General features: G+C 41.1%; 2 long non-coding RNA genes and 1 pseudogene across 3 annotated transcripts in view; 2 read left to right on the plus strand and 1 right to left on the minus strand.

The window, feature by feature from the left end:
- The first annotated feature begins 350 nt into the window (after positions 1-350).
- On the plus strand, positions 351-4,653 carry LOC145440794 (uncharacterized). The gene is made up of 2 exons (XR_013915616.1): positions 351-537; positions 4,435-4,653. It is a non-coding gene; the product is annotated as an uncharacterized LOC145440794 (long non-coding RNA).
- LOC145440793 (uncharacterized) overlaps positions 4,654-16,957 on the minus strand; it is a 69,739-nt gene continuing 57,435 nt past the window's right edge. Inside the window, exons 1-2 of one of the 2 annotated variants that reach the window (XR_013915615.1) lie at positions 5,124-5,952; positions 4,654-4,749 (exon numbers count right to left, since the gene is read on the minus strand). This is a non-coding gene — a long non-coding RNA (uncharacterized LOC145440793). Of the gene's footprint in view, positions 4,750-5,123; positions 5,953-16,957 lie in introns of those variants that run through there. The other variant, XR_013915614.1, reaches the window with a different exon arrangement.
- Positions 8,671-11,312, plus strand: LOC145441461 (uncharacterized; annotated as a pseudogene).

Here is a 16,957-nt window from a genome sequence, read left to right on the forward strand (position 1 = left end):
TTTATTGACCAATAGCCTACATACCACACCATTCAGTTTGAAATCGGAAACCCCGAGAAAGTATTAACCGGATCCGGATATCAACTCTGAACCGATAAACCATATTCAAGTAAACATGCCGCAACCTGTGTCTCCAGGAAAATAACAAGACATCGCACAAATCAAGTTTACTTCGCGATTATTTACCCACACAAGTAATCACGTAAACGAGGTGTATGACATTACATCCATCATGGATAACATCGTGTCTAGTATTACAAATATCATGGGTGACAAATTCGTCTTTTCAAGTCTCGTCATGCACCGACTCTGTACATTCAGTGTGGGTATAGATGACTTGTACACTTATGTACACTGTACAGAGAAACCAGGGAAATCGAGAAATTCGTGAGAGAAACATTTGGTATACTCTGCGACGAGCTTCGAGACCATAACGAAAAGCAGCAAGCAAATTACACGAACTCAATTTCTCTTGCTTGCTGAGTAGCTGTCGCTCTTTGGAGGCTAGCCAATGAAGCCAATCGTTTATAGATCCAGGTAAACATCAGATGTATTTTAAGAAGGCAACCGTCACAAGTTGATTTTAATAAAAATTGCTGGTGCCTATAGTAGGGCTAGCCACAATGGTTCGAGTACTCGAATCTGAATCGAGTATTAACTTTATTGATTCGAGGCGAGTAGTAAAATACTACTTTTCGAGTAGGCTACTGAAATTATACTGAAAGTTGATTTACTAACTTTTCCACTGAGTAAGCCTTGAAACCTTGATTGGCCGTGTCGCAACATACGAGATATAGTACAAAGCTACAAACGTTGCTGGAAATAACACATTTCCGAAGTCATGACCATCCCATATAACACCGTCAAGCAGTGCAATGAAAACGGTATGGTCAAAAAAACATTAAAGTATCTTTAATGTGACGGACAATAGGCGTTATGTTCTTTATGGTGGCATAAAAGGTAGCCTACACATTTGAATTTTGGCATGGTACATTGTGTTGTGATGTCATCATGATGATAATCGACTCGAAGCGTAATAAGTGATTCAGAATCGAATCACTCAGGTACTCAATTTTGCCCAGCCCTAGTGCATAGTAATATTTCTATATTTGTCATGGCGGAATGTCAGCCAGTTTTTGCGTAGCATACCACTGCAAAAAGGTCAGACAAATTTGGTCTTGAATCATTATGTCAGAAAAAGAAGTCTGAAAGACCAATTGTTCTTGCCAAGAAGGCTACTTTCTGTCTCAAAAGTAAGACCCAAATTGATGGAAAATAGAGTTAAACTGGAAACTGAGCAATCAACACAATGTCTTGGACTCGAGTCATAAAACCATGACTCGAACTCGACGCTCTGCTCGATGAGTTGAACTCGGATTTGACTCGGTGATAAATTGAAAATGACTCGACATGAATCTAGTCAAAACTATTGAAGTGGGATCGACTTGTGACTTGGTTACAACCCTGCTCACTTGACTGAAATTGCTGAAAATGAGACCAAATTTGTATATTTATTGTAGTGTAGTCAGACATATACATCAACCTACTTATTTAGTTACTTTTAGTTACTAAAACTATATAGTTCTAGTTTTGGATTTGAAAAAGTGAATAGTTTCTGGTTCTAGTTGCGGATATTTGAAAGTGAGTAGTTCTAGTTCTAATAGCAGATTTTGAAAAGTTCAGGGTCGGCCAACCCGTGGCCCGCGAGTTAATTTCCGAAATTAGTAGTATTATCAAAAATGGATTGCACAGATTGTGAACTTGCAAGGCCAATCAAAAATTTGATTAGTCTGGCCGCAGCACTTGAGATGTGATGACTGAAATATCAGTTCCGACGCATTGGTAGGTCTATGAGCCAGTCACATTTTGGTAGATCTTCATACACTACAACAGCGGTCGGGAACCTATGGCTCGCGAGCCATATATGGCTCTTTTGGGTATAAGATATGGCTCTTTGCCAAATATTTAATTTTAACGGAATTGATCAATATTGCCGCAACTTGTTCGTTAATTTTCATCACGACCTGAATAATTATTCTCGTGACTGTATAAACATGTCTTTTGAGAGGTAAAGACAATGCCGTCTTCGGGGTAAGGGGCTCGGACCCCCTTTTCAAAATCCCCAAATTTAGGTTACTGTCGCCCCGCGACTAATATCACTCACGAATTCGATGTACCCGACTCGAAATCTTGGATTGCACAATACGTTGATTGATGAAAGAGAATAGCAGACATGGCGATGCCCATATGACAACGCAGTTATCAAATAAATGCGCACTGTCTTCGTGATCTACGGCGCGACATGAACTGCCTTGGAGGTAACGTTCATAATTACAAACTCGAATTACAAACAACGTCATAGCTATCCACTGAAGATGGTGTAAACATCTGAAAGGTTCAGGTTCGTGTGAACTCGAACCTTTTTGAAAGGTTCTGTGTGTGTCCCAAGTGACGTCATATTGCTAATTCCGACCCTACATTTCAGTGAAGTGATATATATTAATGTACGTACACGTTACCTAGCGACGACTCGGACCACCTAATGCCACAATGCTGAAGCTGAATAAGCATCATTCGCAGACAACATGTGGTACATTTGTAACAAAGCCTGTAAAATTTATGAGATTATCAAGGTGCATGCTGGTTTGGTATTTTTTATACTCATGTCAGCGCCATGGATAGAGTGGCCCGCAGTTGAAATGCAATAAATTTCATACAAAGATGCTATAATTAAGTAAAAATTGTAATATGTGAAAAGGGTTCACAGTGCAGAACCTACCAAGGTTCATTTGTGAACGTGAACCTCTAAATTTCTGAGATTCACACACAGAACGCGAACGTGAACCTCATGTTCACACCATCCCTACTATCCATGTTCTTGATAGGTACGTCATTTTGTAGTACCGACGACATAATGTAGGCGTGTGGCGCAACATTATATGTTCTCGCCTTGCACTTTGAGAATTGAAAAGTCGAGCAGTATTTAGATATTTGGAATCAGTGCAACCATCTTACATTCAATTAACATCAGTTATTATAAATTCTAAGCTAGTTACGATGAATTGCGGTACTAGTGGTGAAGCTTGGCCCGTCTGTGCATAGCCTATCGTTTCAGGCTTTATTTTCGAATAAGAAATATGCAAATTTCCTAATTTAGGGAGGAAAATGTTTAAAATTCAGTCATTCATGAACATCGATAAAAAATACCAATAGCAATTGAATGTTTCACAATTTTCGTTCACTCATCCTGGCGACAGGTGACGAATTGCCTCACTGATGTAACGCTCCTTACATTGGGTATATACTGCTGTAGTGCCCATGTTTGGCTCCACTTACGCATGTGATCATGGGTTTTCGCATTAGGAGGATCACTACGAGTCTACGTTCTCGTAACTCAAGGTTTGCATGCTCGAATAAGGTTATACCAGCATGATTAGTACGAGTTTTTACAGAAAAATAGAGGCAACACGATGAATGCCCTGTAGTGAGATTGTATAAGTGCTAGCATGACGTCACAAATTTTAAATTGCGACGTAACAGTTGATTAACATGTATGGCTCTTTGGGAGTTGAAATGGAAAAAATTGGGCCAAAATGGCTCTTCGGACGAAAAAGGTTCCCGACCACTGCACTACAATAAAGCAGAATACTTTGCGATCGATTAATCAAAAGATTAATCAATTTTCTACACACTTAGCGCAACATCTTGTCACTCGATTTCTTGCTTTTATAATATTGTTAGCCCTTTGTGAAAATGAAAGAACGCCTAATCTATCAGATTGAGTCTAACTATATTTATATTCGCGACCTCCCGTTTGCGCTCGCAGAAAGACCGTCGACTATGAAACCTAGGCACAAAATGATTGCCGCATGTTGGACGAAGCTTTCGATATCGATATGTCCAGGTGCCGAATAGTCCAGTCCTTGCAAACTGAGCCCAGCGATATACAGCAGGCTTGCAATATAGTCAAGTGACAATATTATTAATTTATCAACTTCAAAAAATTTTCGTGCTTCGCGCGGCTAGTGGCTGGCAGAATAGTTCGTCAATCGAATGTGGTGATTTGGCTGGAAAGGTTGGCCACCGCTGTTCTAGTTGCTAGTTTAAAAAATTGAGTAGTTCTAGTTGAAGTTGCGCATTTTGAAATTCCAGTACTTTGTACAAGTCTGAGTGTTGTGGGTGGATAAAAAATTACCACAGCAACATTTGTACCAAACATGCATTTGCTGCATTCAAGTTTTTTCAGGATGACTTCATGATTGGGAGCCAGAGGGTTCCGTACTAGCCTACATAACTGATGACGCAGCCTATCCCTTTAAGCCCCAGCTCATGGAGCCTTTTCCCTGAAACACAGAGCATAAGCTAAAGCTAATTTCAAATATGTAATATAAATTTCCTTTCTGCTGCCCTTAAAATTCACAATTGCGTTTTCAGAAACTTGGCAAAGCACACATGAAGGTTGAAAGATTTTGGTCGACTGAAGGCGCGGTGTTCAGCTTTTCTCATAAACTGCAATCCGCTAAGGCCAGAATGATACAGAGGATGGTATACGCAATGAAGACAAGACCTGGTGGTGATCCAAGTATCGCTGGCCCAGACGTCGGAAATGCCCTGTGTGACTTTCTCAATAAACAATGCTCTTGCTTAACCAGATGTGTTTGTGCTGTTTCATTTTATTCATGAGAGAAACTATAACTTAATGCACACTTGCACAGTTCCACCTTTTTCATCAGTATCCTCCATCTAGACCTGCGAAAAGATCAGATTAAGTTACATTTGCCTAACATTGCATAACAAAGGAATGACTTGGTTGTAACAAGAAAATGAAGGCATAGGTGAAAACCAAATTATGGCTTGGATGATGTACGATGGCTTACCAGCCCGTTGGTACAATTTGAATTTTGGTTAGTGAGTCAGAGCTAAGGACATTATTCCCTGCTGTGCTGCCACTATCAAAGCAGATGTTACTAAATCCCCTTTTCAGTAGGTGTATATATGACGGTGACTGACCTACGCACAGCATATCCGTGGTTAGAAACTTGCCTTTGATATAACAAATTTGGTAAGGGTAGAGATCACCTACCAAATTAGTGTTGAAGTCCGAAAGTTTTCAGGCAACTCACCCAATGCTGCATCATTTGGAGATGGTGTTGTACCTTTTTAGCTGTGCTCTGTTTACAAAACCACAGAAAAAAGAAGCTGACTAGTAGTCAGTGACTACGTATTGTGAGCATACAGAATATATCTCCAAGAATAATGCATTCCCAACCCAACACCATTACACAATAAGATCAAAATGCCGCAGATAGCTGACCTCGAAATACAAGCAGCCTGAATGAACAGCGCGTTACCGTAATTAAAAGTTTGATTGACAGCGTTCCGGAAACCCAGCTGCGCCATTCGCGTTCATACTCAGTCGGTCCCGTAAAAATCTCCGAAAATAAGCGCGTTCATACCGCCCCGAAACACCAGTGTTATGTTCACATAGAGGGGTTCCGGTAAACATTTTCGAGAAATGTTATTCCCGGAACCCCGGTATGAAAAGGGCCACTATCTCTCAAGTACCGGTATAAATTATTCGAAGCATAAAGCAACAACAATGCAGCCTATGCAAGTAGCTATCACATACCATAATAACGGAAAACAAATAACAGCTGCATAAAGGGAACGCATTTGCTCCGCATTACGCATTGACCGTCGATACTATATCATTCCAACAAGACTGTTGCATTCCGAAATCGATAGCGCGTTTCACTGTGCTGCGATTGTCCAATTGTTAGCGAATAGTGCATGAGGCAAATTCGTTTGTGCCTCACCTGGCCATTGTTTCTCTGCGATGGCATTGTTTGTAATAAAGCCGAATGTCACCTTCCTTGGTGATTTTGAGGTGGTTCCGGTGGTCTGACACTGTTAATATTTGGATTTTCGGAATCAGTGTGACGATAGCATTTGATTGATAGCAATTGTTTTGAATTCCGAGCTATTTATGATGAATTGCGTTGTCACAGGTGAGGCACGTCCCTTCCGTGCCTCACCTGTGCCGCAACTCTCCTTTCGCGCTGTATTTTTGAATAATAAATATGCAAATCGATTATGTTGTGTGAAAAAATGTTCAAATTTAGGTATTTATGAACATCTATGTGAAATATCAATAATCATCGACTCATGGAGGGTTTTCATAATTTTCACTTATTCGCCCTGGCGACAGGTGAGGCACTGCCTCACCTGCCCCATTGGACCGCACGTCACTGCTATATTCTTTGGGTTACACAGCACACAGCCGCATACTCCTGAACCGGATCGTGACTCGTGAGTCGTGACCACCTCTGGTCTATGAGCAAAGCTTTGCTACTGTGACGTCATAACTCATTTTAAAGTACACTAGTGGGCGCTAAAGAGTGTCCGGCATTTGGTTCACAGAAATATGGCTGTACCTACATTGCCGCCGTTGCGCCGACATTGCCGACATTCACAAAGTAGATGGACCCAATCAGAAGCAAGGTCACGAACTTCTGGTTTCAACCCTGCCGCACTAACAGGTTCATGTTGCTTGTTTTTGGTCTTTTCGGACCAAAATGGCTGCCGCTGTGCAACAATGGTATAACGAAACAATTCCCCACACGTCTTGTCCTACATTCTTTGGAGCAGTGCATAACATACTGCTGTGACCTGCTGTGAGTTTTGGAGGCTGTGTTCCCGTACGATTCTGGTGGAGAGAGTAGAAAAAAATGAATTTCCGATATCGATGGCACATTACTCGACATTTATAGACGTCGGTGGTACAGGTTCGTGAAGAAGAGATGTACCGGTATACTATAGAATGTAAACGTGGAATGGCAGCGACCGATTTTGCAGCTTCGTTCCGCTTCGCTGAAGCTTTAATCGGACTTATTTTACGGCAGCTACTGTAGGATTTCTTGCAATCCAAAAGTTGTCTTCCAGAGCTCAGAATTTACTGAATCTGGTCTTGATCGAAAGCTACTGTCATACTGATTTCGAAAATATCAATCAAAATATGGTGAAGCACCGTAGTGAGATGAAAAACCACCCTCAACATCTAAATTCTGCATTGTTCAGAACAATCGGATGACCGCAAAACAATGACCATAACAATGACCCCTTGCGGCTCTTCGATTGTTCGGACAATGCCGATAATTCAGACGTGGAGGGCGAACTCTAAGCGGTTCAGTGCCTGATCATATTTTTATTTACATTTTCGGAATCAGTGCGACAGTACCTTTCGATCAAGACCAGATTCAGTAAATTCTGAGCTCTGGAAGACAACTTTCGGATTGCCAGAAATCCTACAGTAGCTGCCGTAAAATAAGTCTGAGTAAAGCTTCAGCGAAGCGGAACGAAGCTGCAAAATCGGTCGCTGCCATTCCACGTTTACATTCTATAGGTATACGGTACCGTAGGCCTGCCTATTAAGGATGGGCTTAAGCCAGTGGTTCCCAACCTGTGGTACGCGAAGGTGTTCCAGGTGGTACGCGAATAGATTTTGATTTTTCGACCGAAAGGAGTTAGTAATCCAGGTGGGGTTGATTTTGAGCTTTTTGAATTCGTCATCGTGGTAAGGTCATCTTCGTGGGTAGGGGCAATCCCACCAATGATGGCCTACGGCAGTGGTTCTCAAACTGGGGGGGCGTGAGGGCATCTGAAGGGGGGCGCGAAGCTCTGGTCAACTAAAAATTTTGTTCGCGCTATGCGCGATTTATCTCCAATTCACACTTCTTGCTCTGTATTTGGTCCAAATTTTTTATATTTGAGAATTCTCTCATCTACAATCATAACCTTCCATGCCATCAAACTGTCTGTTGGGATTGCTAGCATTCTGGTTGAATTTCGTGATATAGCGATAAGAGGCGCGTGAAATTTTTCACTATCATAAAGGGGGGCGTGTCTAAAAAAGTTTGAGATCGACTGGCCTACCCGAAGAGATCTAGTCGTAAAGCATTGGGATTCTTACCTAACCAAATTCCGTTTTAATATATTTGACCACAAGAATTCGAAATGGATCAATTACAGAAATCATATCCTGTGCCTTAAAATAGGCAGTTTATTTACTGTTTTGCTGCCTTCGGCAGCTCAACATGGTGAAAACATTTTTCACCGTCTTCTAAGTGCGAAGCTTATCTAGGTGGTACGCGAGCACTGCATAAGACCTCGAAATGGTACGCTGGTGAAAAAAGGTTGGGAACCACTGGCTTAAGCGATATTTTGCAGTACGCGGTAGCAGTTACGAACTGCTACTTTCGGAATTTTCACTTTGATTTTAAACTGTTACTTTTTAGTAGTTATACTGAATGTATATATAGCCTGCGTAACAATTGACCGCTAATTTATTCGAAAAAATGCAAATGTTTTCTAAAGTTTAAAAATGATTACTTCTAAACTCGCCGATATCAAACCACAACTTAAAACTAAATAACAATAAATTATGATTGAAGTTATGATCATAAAGGCAGAGCCCTAAAACTTTTCCGTTCATCTTACTATAAGCCTGAAGAAAATCCTTTCACGGAGTATAGTTACAGAAGTGCCCACTGCCCCCAATGCCCTTCATGACAAATGTAGATCTAATTTTGCATCCGAATATGTCATTCACTCAAATCGGGTCGGGGTTGAGGATAAGTTAAACCGCTATTGTCACGAATGTGATGTGGTCTAGTTGAGACTGCACTGTAGTCTGTAGTGGCTCTGGTTTCTCGAATAATGAAACACACCAGAGATAAATGTACTGAATGTCAAGGCTGTATGCGTAAGTGCTATTCTGTTAACTGTGATTTGGATTAGCAGGTAACTGCTACTGCTACTAGAAAAGCTTGACTGTTACTTTTTAACGGTATGTTTCTTTACACCTCTCTAGTACCTATGTATGTAGCGCATGCTCAAACTAAAAGGCTATGAAGAAAACTGCGAACAAGCACTCAACTCGTGCATCGTTGAAAAACAAACATGGTCATCCGCCGGCGATTCTGAGCACGAATGCGAAGATTTTAATTGTAAGCATATTGCTATGCGGCAGTGCTGCTGCGATCGCCATCTTTTCGACGTCCAACTCGGCAAGAACTGTAAGCATCGATACAGATTCCGATTTTAGATGTGACATACCATCCCCTTCTGTCCAAGATATATATATGTGCGCTTTGTCTCGGTGTAGTTTTGATGTTACTCTCTGTTCGGAACAATGTCCATTTGGATTCGCCGCCGACGAAACAGGCTGTCCGGCAGAATGTGCTTGTGCCGAGGAGGGCATTTTCCAAGGCGACATTCAGTTTAAAGAGTTTGAAGTACCAAACATGATGGAGGAGTATGGTTACATATCTACAGATGAAGACTTTGCTACGTATGTAGGATCCGCTGTCAAGGGACACGGAATCCATGACCGACAAATCGTTGGAGAGAAATATGTTGTTAAATATGATTTCGCGAGTAATCTCGACGAAGATCAGAAGGACTTGATTATGCAGTCATTCGCCTCTATTGAAGCTTTTAGTTGCATAAAATTCGAAAAGATCACGAGCGGACATATAGGTATGCATTTGAAATTTAAAAAAGACCTCATGTGCGCAGCCGACGTAGGCCGAATACCGGACGAATTCAAAGAGTCTGTTATCCATTTAAATCCATTTTGCCGCCTTGGTGCTACAAAGCACGAGATTTTGCACGCACTTGGATTCTTCCATGAACAGTCACGCCCAGACCGAGATGCGTACGTAGAAATTAATTGGGCAATGATTAGGAAGACCGAAACACACAATTTTAGAAAGATATTAAGGTATCGGGTTCAAGATTTAAACTCGAAGTATGATTTCGGGTCACTTATGCATTACCTCGCGAATTCTTTTTCAATAAACGACAATGTAGATGTTATAAAGTCTTTCACTGGCGAAGTGCTAGGGGGGGGGGCGATTTCTCTGCTGAAGATATTTATGAATTGAACGCTTTATATAAGTGTTCTAAAGTCACGTCGGGTGCCGCATTACAATGGAGTGCGTGGTCGGGTTGGAGCAAATGTGATGTAACGTGCGGAGTAGGTAAGAAGACTCGACATCGATACTGCGTATCCCAAGAAAACAAACATTCACAATATTGCAAAGGAGACTCATTCGAAATATCGGACTGTGAAATATCACGTTGCCTGGGAGGAGAGTGGAGTCAGTGGGGTCCAGTTGGTCCTTGCCTAGTGACATGTACGAAGACTGGAATAGGTGAAGCATTTCGGTATAGGTATTGTCTGAGCGGCCCAAACGCATGCGGATGGATCACTGGCAAGGTCGAGATATGCTACGTGCCGATTTGCAAGAAGAACGGATTGTGGCATGATTGGAGCAACTGGTCTGCGTGTCGAGAGACTTGCGGGACCGGCTTGCAGTCTCGAGCGCGATTATGTAAAAATGAAAAGAATTATGCAGTCGCTGCATGCGGCACGTCGTCGCAGAAAGAAGTTGAAATGCGAAAATGCGATTTAAACACTTGTTTCGCTGACCAGAAAACTTTCGGGCCGTGGTCTCAATGTTCTGCTACTTGTGAAGGGTACAGAAAAAGGACGTGTACCGGTGGTAAATGTTCTTCGCCTGTCGAGACCGAACCTTGCGGCCCGAGAAAGTGCAACGAAGGTGCCATTTTCGCTACATCGAGAACGAGCTTAGCCATAGACGACGTATGTAACGTCGCTTTTACAACGGAAAATTGGGTATTCGGAGACTTCAGTGGCGACGGCCGTCTGGACATTGTTTGCTTAAACGCTTACGGAGTGTACCAATTATCTTATGGTAGCAATTCCGGATTTAAAAAAGTGTGGTCCGGATCCTTCGATCGGTGCGGCGGCGGTGTTTTACTTCAGGGAGATTTTAACTTTGACGGGAAGAGCGATCTGGTTTGTAAGTCCAAGAGGGAGCGTCAACTCATAGTCCGATACGCAGGGGACAAACGCTTTCACGAGCCACTGATCGAAGGGTGGGAGTTCTGCGCCAAATATTCTTCGCAGCTTACGACCGTGACACGCAGTGGCAGAACCGCTCTTTTGCTTTACGATAGCAAGCAAGTTCTGGAGTTATGTATTTTGAAACGCTGACAACAGTTTCTATGGCTGTGACGGAGAGTGAATGGCTGCATGAGCACTGGGCAGTAGTCTCGCTGTTGAAACCAGTCACGAACCACGGGGACTATTTTTTCTCGATCTGGAGATGGTGTTTCATGAAAATTTATTCCAAGACACTGCCTGACTAAAACTCTTTTACATGTTAGTTCGTAATGTTAGTATTGAAGTGGTTTGCCTAAATTCAAGTTTATAGACGTATACATGACACGACCGCGTCTGTTTTTTGTTTGGCTAGAATTACATCGTTTACGCGCGCGTGTTGCGAGGCGGCGATAGCGGTACGCCGATCCGCAGCTGCAACACGAAGGTTGCTGGTTCGAGTCAGCTCTGCGTTCTTAAATCCTTATTCCAATCGAAGTTACCACATGGCATCTTCTGCTGGGGAATTTGCATGATGACATTCGATCTGCATCAAAATTACCGCCTATGACAATGTTATATGTGGATCGAAGCTAGCCTTATTCCCCGATGTTTGTACACACCGATGCATTGCATGTAATGTCATATACACCTCATTTACACGAATACTTGGTATGGGTACTAGACATGGGGTAATCACGATTAGTAATCGTAATCGATTACGACGATTACGGCATTTTCAAGTAATCGTAATCGCAATCGATTACATTCGAAAAAATTCCCAAGTAATCGTAATCGTAATTGACTACTTCCCTTATTTAATCGATTTCTTTGTGATAGAACGATTACTTTTTATTTGTACAGGACTATGGCATAAACTGAACATTCGTGAACGTGAACAAGGATTATACCAGTTAGTGATAGCGCAAACGTCAGATTTCCAAATGACACGGCTCATTATTACGTCAGAAGTGGCCTATTAGCTTTGCTCGTCATTGCGTAAGTATGAAGTATCCAGCAATCCACACATAGTGAATAGATATTCGATGTACTGTACATTGGTGTGATTGTAAGAACTCTCACCCTGCTGTATATCGTTATCAGGATAGTTAATCACCACTCTTCCTAGTTTAAAATAGTAACTTTTGTATTGCTGTTTGGTTATGCTTAGTTAAACGCAGTTTGACCGTTGCTGCTCGGCGAGCAGTAGGCTTATGTAGCACGAACGGACACCGGACAAAGGTTTGAAATTTTGTAGGCCTAATCGTCAAATAAAACATTACGGTTTTCGCGACGAAGCATTAAAAATCAACAGCTGCGGATTTATATCACAAACTAGCCGTTTCTCGCAATAGCCGCTTGTATTACATTATTTGTATTAGGTTGAAGGCAGAATTTTATGATCACTTTATCTTATTCTCATATGATTGTACTTGAAACGGGCGCGTTATTTCACAATGCTTTACTCAACATTTCGACCTGCCTCCATAGCCATCGGCTTATATACAATGTTAGCGTGGCTTGTAGATAGATCAGGACCAAAACAGCAAATCGTCCCCCACTCGAAACGTTGATCTTGGGTCCCGATAGGGTAGTAAATTTTCAAGTTGAAGATTTAATTTTGTCAATAATTGGTAAATGCATTATATTACTATTCATTTTTAATCCTCTCTCAGCCCCCAATTGTCAGATTTACCTGATGAGCTGGGGGGAAGTAATTCATAATTATAACAACTGGTATCTTGTAATAATTACTTTAGGGGGTGTTGTTAATTCGTGACCTCCGGTCTGTTATAATCGAAGAGATATTGTAGTGGCCCAGACGAAGCAGACTAAAAGAAATACTTGCGTGAGACGCAGATACAAATTGCCATGTCTTTAATGCTTTGTGGGTGCCCGGGTGGCATTTGCATTGTGTGCTCAAATTGGACGGACCAGACTATTAGTCACGCCCACCCAGCGCGGCTATTGACAACGGACAGTGGACACATACCCCAAGTTTCGGCCAATGTCTTTCATTAGTAGCACACTTCGTAGATTCGCATGTTGGCCGAAACTGCATATGTATTTTGGTGTGTCGTGGCGTGGTATTGACTGGCACCTAAATGCCTGTAACTATAAATTATGCATGCTTTTTTTTCTTGAGGAGGAGACGTAAGTATTTCAAAATCAAGCTATATAGAGACATTTAAATCGCGATGCTCGTAGACAATTTTCAAGTTCATGAAATCTCTCGAAGATAGTCTATAATTTGTGTTGGTTTGCTAATTAACTAACTTTTGATTCCCTTTCGAGCTCGTTCTCCACCCTATAAGGAAATTTAGGGTGCGGCAGCTGTGGACGTAGCAAGAATGCAAATCGTTGGGTGCGATAAATCGTCCTCTATAAAATGGGCAATGGTTACTTAATGACGTTACAAACATATGTCGCATCTTTTTTAAAGATAGTTGTTATCTCATTAGGCCTTTTAGCACAATCCATATATTGTCTTCCAATATAACTTTTAAGATGCAAAATAAATGTAATCGTGAGTAATCGTGATTACTTTTCCAATGTAATCGTAATCGACTACTTCCTGATTTTGCTGTAATCGTAATCGTAATCGCGTCATTCAGAAGTAATCGTAATAGCAATCGATTACATTCACGAAGTAATCACCCCATGTCTGATGGGTACTTAATATGTGGATAGAATACGCATACGGTACATAAGAGCCTACAACTTACAGGCCAGATAATGTTGAAATTATTGGGCTACAGACACGTCACATTTATGCTGCCCTAGTTTTATTGTTCCCGACTTCTTTTGGTCTTGAAATCGAGCCGCTTTTGGGTTGCCAAATCATCTATTATATTAATATGCAGTGTAAAATCACCTACTCTACACGAGAGTCTTCACTCACAGCACATGAATTTTAATATACAGCGTCAGCGTCCATTCATAATAGATAATCCAGTCGTTTAGGTAGCCTACCCTACATATAATTACATGGTAAGCGATAACCAATATATATCCACGTCCGTATAGAGCAGGCCTGAGCAAAATGCAGCCCGCGTGTGAAGTAAACCCACAGGCTGCACAAACTGAGCCGCAAATGCGTTTACTTTTAAGTCTGCTTTGTTTATCTGTCTACAGTGTTGGGATCAAGTCACTACCTTCGAGTCACGAGTCATTTCGAGTCATTGCACATTTTGACTCGAGTCAAGTCAAGTCAATCGATTTTCGAAAGTGACTCGAGTCAAGTCAAGCCACTCGATTTTTGGAGGTGACTCGAGTCAAGTCGAGTCGAGTCAAGTCAAGTCACGAGTCAAGTCACAATTCAAGTCAAGTTGCCTTTTCGAAGTATGAGGCATGCTTACGTCGTTGCATTTTGCTACCTGTCTAAAATACAGATTGATTGGTCATTGATTTTTAACCGATAAACGGATATAGAGTTAAATGTACACGCAAGAAGGCGCTGTATTGCTCACATATACGTAGAACTGCTAAACTACGTAAGTAATTGCATAGCCTCAGTTTATATAACTAGCCAAAATAGAGAATAGAGAAAAGAATTGATAAGATGCAACACATTATCCATTCACAAATTGATATGATGCAATTTGAGCCTACGCAAATGGTTGGGGACTATATAAATTATATTCGAATTTAATTTCAATAAAACAAAAGGTTTGTTTAAGGTAAGAACAGAGAACAAAAGTAGACATTTTGCTATTAAATTACTTTACTATACTAGTTTACGACAACGTGAGCCGTAAGCTTCGATCACTTCGTTTGTGGTCGCTTTCACGGGTTACACCATCGTTTCGCGAACAATCCGAACATATGCAAGATACGATGATTTCTATCGACATCGATTACTTGATGACTTGAAATTGACTCGTGAATTTTGCTCCGAGTCACGAGTCAATCCTCATTTCTGACACGCCGAGTCAAGTCAAGTCAAGTCAAGTCATTTTAGCAAAGTGACTCGAGACAAGTCAAGTCATACGAAAATGTGACTCGAGTCATCCCAACACTGTCTGTCTACAGCAGGGGTGTCAAACTCAACTTGCGTCGAGGGCCGGATACATACCTTCGGAACGCTCGCGGGCCGCACCATTCAAATGATTTCAAATTCTTACCTCGAAATCCAATGCCTTGTGTTTTACTGGAGTAGGCCTACTTTATTATCACGCATTATATTATATTACATATCATAATCTAGGCTTACCATATTTTGGAAATCTAAAAAGAGGACACTTTTTCAGAAATTTGAGACTTGCAAAACCGGAGTACAATTCTCAAAAATAGGTGAATTTTTCCCACTTTGTGAGCGGTTGACGAAAAAAAAGGTCAACTTTCCGCTCAGAGCTCAAATCACCGTTTTTCACTCCGAAATACCCGCCGGAGCATCACTTCTTTGCTAATTTACGGCTTATCACTCGCATTTTGCTCAAAATGTGACCTAAATTTTCAAAAAAAGGACAAAATCTCAAAAAAGAGGACAAAAGGGCGTCCTCCGAGGACACTTTCAAAAAAGTCAAAAAAGAGGACAAATTCTCTTAAAAGGGGACGTATGGTAACCCTATCATAATCAGGGTTCTATTTTAGCAACAACGTTATTCGCAAATAACGGGATTGGGCAAAAATACGATGATTGGCAGGTTGAAATAAGAGTTATAAACAGGGATGCCATCGACATGGACCAAAAAATAAGGACAGTCGAAAAGGTAGATTAGCATCAAAAAAGCGTTTTTGTACATACTCTGTGTGAGTTGGTATAGCGGTCTATCCCATGCCCTCCAGGTTAATGTCACAATTGCAGATATTGCAATTTGCGAATGAGCGAAACACTCGCCCTCCAAGCTTCGTTTGAAACATTTGAATTCTCACTCATAATCGTTAAGAATGCTCATTGCTCATGCTTGCACATCTTAGTTATAATCAGATTCAACCTTATTAGTAGTAAAAACTATATTTGCAGTATAATTTATATAAATTTATCAATGATTTATTGCTTGACTACTTTTTAACCCAAGTTTCGACTGCACTGCTCCCTTTTTCACTACACAATAGATGCTGCCTTCTCAACAGCTTATTCTGCTGCAGACTAAACAGCGAAAACCTGGTACTGGCAGGTCGAAAACAATAATATAACAAAAAATAAGGACAGCCGAGTTTTCTAAGACCTGGCATTTCAAAATTAGGACAAATCTTAGAAATAACGACGGTATGACAACCCAGGTTATAAACCACTAAAACAGTGGCTCTAACGGCCATTAGTTGGCATTTTGCTATGATCCTTTTGTTTTAGTCGTAATCCGCTGTTAGCTTTGCGTATGCGGGGTGAGGTAGGCTATACAAGACATATTTATCTTGAACGCGGACAATTTAGTTCATTATCATGAAATTGCGCTACGGGTTTCTCTTGAAGTCGTGATGAGCCTTCGAGTCAGAAGTGATACAGCACTGCATATAACGGTTTTGCAATGGCGATTTGGCTTCAGTGAATAACTACATTTCGGTAATTTTTTCCATAAACTCTCAATTTTGCCTTCTCGGAATTGGGTGTCAATGTCACCAACTTGTTGAGTAAAGTGAAACTACCATACCATAGTTATAACGTGGCCTATGAACAGTTGACACGCTAGACATTTGCTGTCTTGAGGGATTATTTAATCGAATTACTTCCTACCAAAAATTTCAACATTTGTTAGAAATGTACTGGATGATAGGCTACATAATTTTTCAAATTGCTCAGAATTGCATCGCAGGCCGGATGAAATAGTCTGGCGGGCCGTATGTTTGACACTCCTGGTCTACAGTGATTACGTAGCCTACATATAGGTCGTATTGCATGGATTCAAAATAATGCAAATATAGTAAGAGGATTTGTCCTCTTTTTTGACTTTTTTGAAAGTGTCCTCGGAGGACGGCATTTTGTCCTCTTTTTTGAGATTTTGTCCTCTTTTCTGAAAATTTAAGTCATATTCAGAGCAAAATGCGAGT

Source organism: Botryllus schlosseri, chromosome 6 (genome assembly GCF_051294905.1).
Source record: "Botryllus schlosseri isolate E-star chromosome 6, Bs_hap1, whole genome shotgun sequence".
NCBI lineage: Eukaryota > Metazoa > Chordata > Ascidiacea > Stolidobranchia > Styelidae > Botryllus > Botryllus schlosseri.